This window comes from Mus caroli, chromosome 3 (genome assembly GCF_900094665.2).
Source record: "Mus caroli chromosome 3, CAROLI_EIJ_v1.1, whole genome shotgun sequence".
NCBI classification, from domain to species: domain Eukaryota; kingdom Metazoa; phylum Chordata; class Mammalia; order Rodentia; family Muridae; genus Mus; species Mus caroli.
In genome coordinates, this window is record NC_034572.1 from 81,857,113 (window position 1) to 81,862,679 (window position 5,567).

Consider the following 5,567-nt stretch of genomic DNA (forward strand, 5'->3'; position numbering starts at 1 on the left):
CAGCCTGGTCTACAAAGTGAGTGCCAGGACAGCCAGGGCTACACAGAGAAACCCTGTCTCGAAAAACCAAAAAAAAAAAAAAAAAAAAAAAACCATATCACCAAATTAGGGTGTGACCTGAATTTTCTTATTTTGATTAATTGTAAAGACAAAAGTATAAAACAAAAAGTACATAAATGGAAAAAAAAAAAAAACCCTACGTTCTAACAATCAGACCCTGATCGCTGGGATCACAGACCCACAGACTCATGATGCCTTATATAAACCTCAGAGCCTGACTCCTAGTAACCCTTTGTCCCAAATGGTCATCTCAGGAAAGACAAGTGGGGCCATACAATTTACTATTTAATAAGACATTAAGCTGCCTCCCTCTTATCTACTCCAGCTTCCCTCTCTCCTCAGGCTCGGTGTGTGTGCGAATGTTTTCCTTGGCTGGATGAGTGTGGAGACCATGCATGCCTGGTGCTCTTGCAGAAGAGCTAAGTCAGAGCTGACTAGGGAAGTGGAGGGATTAAGAAATATCAGAAGTACACGGATGTGGTGGTGCACACCATCAATCCCAGCACTCAGGAAATAGAAGCGGGTGGATCTCTGTGAGCTGAAGTCCAGTCTGGTTTATCTAGCAAGTTCCAGGCCAGCCAGGGCTGTTAACACAGAGCAATTGTGTCTCAAAAAGACCAAGAAGAAGGGACGGAGGAGGAGGAAGAAGAAATAACAGAGACAAAACCGAAAGCCAGAATAAGGGATGGACAGGCTCTCTGATGGAGAAACCCACAGCACTCCAGAAGCTCAACGTTCATTATGTACAGCTGAAGAAGAGGCGGCATTACTGCATACAGATAGGCAAGAAGGCAGGGTAATGGGACAGCTGGATTAAGGAGGAAAGTTTACCTTATTTTGGTAGCATCAGTCTCTGTAGGACACAGTTCAGGCCATGAACATTCAGGGTAGAAAGCTACGGTGGACATTTTCCACAGACACTATCAACACTTGTGCTTGGTCCCTCAAGGCAGGCTTTGCTGTCCCTCAGAGCCTGAGGGTCAAGGGTCATGACATGGCCCTGCCTTTGTCTGCAACGTGCCTACTCAGGGCTCCTCTGTGGCCTACAAAAGAGAGTGAGAGATCCCCTGAAACCAGGGTGGCAGGGGGATGTGAGCCACTACGTGGGTGTGATGATCAAACCCAGGTCCTCTGTAAGAGCAGAAGGTGCTCTTAGCACACAAGCACCTCTCTGTCCCTAATCCTGCTTCCTTTAACTGCTAGAAAAGGACTCCAGTCCTTCTCAGAGGTATATTCTGTCTCTGAGAATCCACTGACTATTTCCATCCAATGTCTACTTCCTTCTGAATGTCTGGATGTCTGTTTAGTTGTGTGCATGTGTGCACCACTGCACGTATAGGGAGGACAAGTTCCAGGACAGCCAGGGCTATACAGAGAAACCCTGTCTCGAAAAACCCAAAAACAAACAAACAAACAAACAAACAAACAAAAGGAACGACTTCTGGGATTGGTTTTCCCCTTTGAGCTCCAGTCCTTGGGCTTTGACAGCAGCACCTTTGCCTCTTGAGACATCTCGTGGGCCCCAGTGTCTGTTCTTTTATTTGTTAAATGTTATTTATTTTTATGTGCATGGATGTTTTACCTACATATGTATCTATGCATATGATACCTGAGGAGGCCAGACGAGGGTGTGTCTTTGAGTTACAGAAGGTTGTGAGCCTTCAGATGGGTTCTGGGAATTGAACCTGGGATCTGGAGGAGTCGTCAGTCCTCTCAGCTACTGAGCATCTCTCCAGCCCCCATCTAGGTAACTTATGTTTTGTTGTTCTTTCTAGTTTTGTTCTGTTTTCTACATTTTATTGGCTACCGTCATATAGACACTAGAGCCACCTCTTTCCTTCCAGTCCTGACCATGGGTCAGGCCTCTCCAGGAGCCCCGCCTCTACCAGAACTTCCCCTGCTGCCAAGTAAGGTTTCCTTCTGTCGTTGCTCCAACTGCTCCTCAAGGTCCTGAAGCTGGGGCTCATTCAATTCAGCTTCACTCTCAGCTGTGACATGGTCTAGCCTCTTCCCAACTGTGGCCTGAACTTCCTGCAACTCCTGTTTGAGAAGCACTAGACAGACAACTTCAAAGACCACACTGAATACGCAGAAAGGCCCGATGATCCCCTTTAATGACCCGGTTTCCCAACCTTACATAAGAATTTATTAAGTGAGCTTTAAATCAGTAATGGTGGGCAAATCACACCCGAGACACTGGAACTTGGTAGGTACTGGGGGGTTCACAGCTGGGGCCTCTCACTGTGCGGTGGCACAGGCAGAGTGCCTTAATTTGTCCCAATCTGTTGCTGGGAGCTGGGGAAGTTCTGGGAGAGTCTATGGTCCCTGCTCCATGATGAAAACTTGGAGAGCTGGATCCATTGTCAGCAAAGGATGCAGCAGCAGCAGCAGCCAAATAAGATCCATGCACTGCACCACGCACTGCACCACACTGCACCACACTGCACCACACTGCACCACGCACTGCACCGCACTGCACCACACTGCACCACGCACTGCACCGCACTGCACCACGCACTGCACCACACTGCACCACGCACTGCACCACACTGCACCATGCACTGCGTCACACACTGCATCAAGCACCGCACCATGTACCACACCATATACTGCACTCGGTTTGTTGAGTCTTTTTCCTCCCCCAAGATAGGCTCACCCTGGCAGTCCTGGTATTCACTCTGTAGACCAGGCTAGCCTCAAACTCAGAGATCCAACTCCCTCTGCCTCTTGAGTACTGGGATTAAAGGCATGCACCAGCTTGCCTGGTTAGATTTTTTTAATTACATTTTTAAAATGTGTCTGTGGGGGAGGGGTGCACTGTGCATAGCAGGGTGTGGAAGTCAGAGGACACTTTGTAGACATCAGTTCTCTCCTTTTGGTATGTGGATTTGGGGATCAGGCTCAGGCTTGGAACTGCTTCTAAGCCCTGCATCTTTATACACTGAAGCGTCTCACCAGGGCCATTTTCCATTTTGAGAGAGGCTTGCTAAGCTTCGCAGGCTGGCCTCGAACTCCCTCTGCAGCCTTGGTGGGACTTGGACATGTGATTATTTTTTCCTGCCCTAGCCTTCTAAGTAGCTGAGATGACAGTCCTGCACTAAAAGATAGGGCTTACTGTGTGTTCTAAATTAACTGAATGAAAGAAGAAAATGAAGTCTACTTAAGGGTGCCAGCAAAGCTGACAACCATCTGTAACTCCAGCTCCAGAAGATCCGATGCCCTCTTTTGGCTGGCACCAGGCACCCCCATGGTGCACAGACACATGCAGACAAAACACCCACACACATAAAAGAAATTTAAAGAAAATGGGGGTGGCACAGACGGTGGAAACAAATCTCTAACTCCATTCCAACAGATTCCTGACTTGGGTAATTGAGGGGTACTGTGGGTGGATTTTACGGAGTCCCAGACAAAAACTGAGCTGAGTCCTCCTCACTGCAAACGAGTCCATGGTGGGTTGATAGCTGGGGCAGGAGTGGGGTGGGGGTGGGGAGATGGGAGTCGAGCAAGGGGAAGGGGGGATGGTAGAGTGAAAAGGCCGGTGGTGTTTGTCCTGCTGTGCTTCTGGTGATCTTGTCCTTCGTGTCTGCATGGCCTATTTCTGAGGAGATACACAGGCGACTCAGGAACCCCATCCGGCACCAGAGTGGACCGTGCAGTTCGTGTGCTGCACAAACATCCTCCCAAATACGCAGAAACGCATTTCGAACACACCCAGCCCCCGCGGAGGGAGGAGCGGCTGGGGAGCTTGCAGATCATAGCACCCCGTGCAACCCCCAACTTATCACCCTGAACCCTTCCCCAGGGTTGACTATCTCCGTTCACAGAGGAACCATCTGACGCCTAATCCCCTGCCTTGCCCGACACCACGGCTCTCTAGCGCTCCTCACAGGCGACCGAGGCCCTTGGGCTGATATGCACAGTAAAGCTGTGTTAGAAAAGCTGCGTCCTCCTGGGGCCCGAGGACACAGTTGCACTTGGCTGCTTGGGGTGTGGGGTGTGTGTGCACATAAGTGTGTGATTGCGATGTGCCTGCGTGTGTGTTGTGTGTGGAAAGCAGAGATGGGGTGGGTGAGGAAGAGAGAGAGAGAGAGAGAGAGAGAGAGAGAGAGAGAGAGAGAGAGAGAGGAGAGTGTCCTGGTTCTCAGAAGCTGTGAGTTGCACCCAGAACTGGGGCCCCAAACCTGTGACCTAAAGGTATCAATGATTCCCACATGTGACAACCTCTAGAGAGAATGGAGAACTGATGAGGGGCCCTCCGCTTGCATCTGGGTGAGGAGAGCGCCGAGAAAGGCGATGGAATTCTCGGCCTGACAGGAGGGGTAGGAACTCAGAATCAGAGTAAAACTCAAATAAGGAAAACTATATTGACTAAACTGACAGGCCCGGTGACAGTGCCTGACCGCAGGCATGAGGCTCATGTCCCCAGTCCTTGGAATCTGCCATATCTCTCTACCGATAGTTGTTCTGTATTCTAAGTGCGGACACCCTGGAAACCCCATACTCAATTCCCCCTAGGAACACTGCCTTCCTCCTATCTGACTTTGTTTTTCAACCAGTCTGCAGACTTCTCCTTTCCCTCTATAGATGTCCCTAGGGCCAAGGAACACAGTCTGTTGGTGTCAGGGCAGGCTCAGGCACCGCACTATCTCTGCAGATCCTTTTCAGCCTGGGACTCAGTTCCTCTGGGGAATGAAGTATCCCCTCAAACTAGAGGGATAATTTTGAAAACAAAATTATCAGCAGAGATATGGACAGCAGGACCAGTCAAGTCCAGGGTGTCAGCCAAGGATAGCCTCAGTGAACTCACTACCCCAAAGGCAGGGGTAGTTCTGAGAATCTGGGCAGAGAGTGTCCTCTGGTAGGAGCATGTGCCCCCCAGCTTCCTCCTCATCCAGTCTCCCATGGGTGCCATTCTCCACTGACCAAACTCTGTAGAAGTCAAGGACAAAGCCTTTTGCTCCTTGCCCCAAATCAGAGAAGAAGGGGCCAGAGACAGGGTCTGGAGCAGCCCCAGATGCATGGCACACCTCCTCAGCTCCCTGGGCCCTCCTGGTCATGACAGGAAAGCCAGAGCATATTCAGCTGTCAGCCCTGGATTTTAATGATTAACTGGCACCTCAAACACAGCCCTGTCCAAAGCCTTGAGTTCCGCCATCTTAAACCTACTTCCTCACTTATCTCAATGGGCAACAGGCTCTCCTCTCCTCCCACTTGCTTGGGTTATATCAGGGGCCCCTTGAAAAGCCCTCTGTGCCCTTTCTCCCTTCAGCTCCTCCCTAATCCTTTGGCTCAAGAGAAGGCCCACCTAGACCTGGTTGGCCTTTGTGACTACTGCAGGTCAGAGTCCATGGGAGAATCCACCCAGCCCGAAGCCTTATGTCTCACCTCCCCAGGAAAGCCCTTTGCTCTCCTATCCTAGGAATACAGGGTGTTTCAGAATTAGCTGTCACATCTTCCAAGGTGACCCTCAGAGAAAGATGACTTCCTCCTGTCTCTGTGCCTCG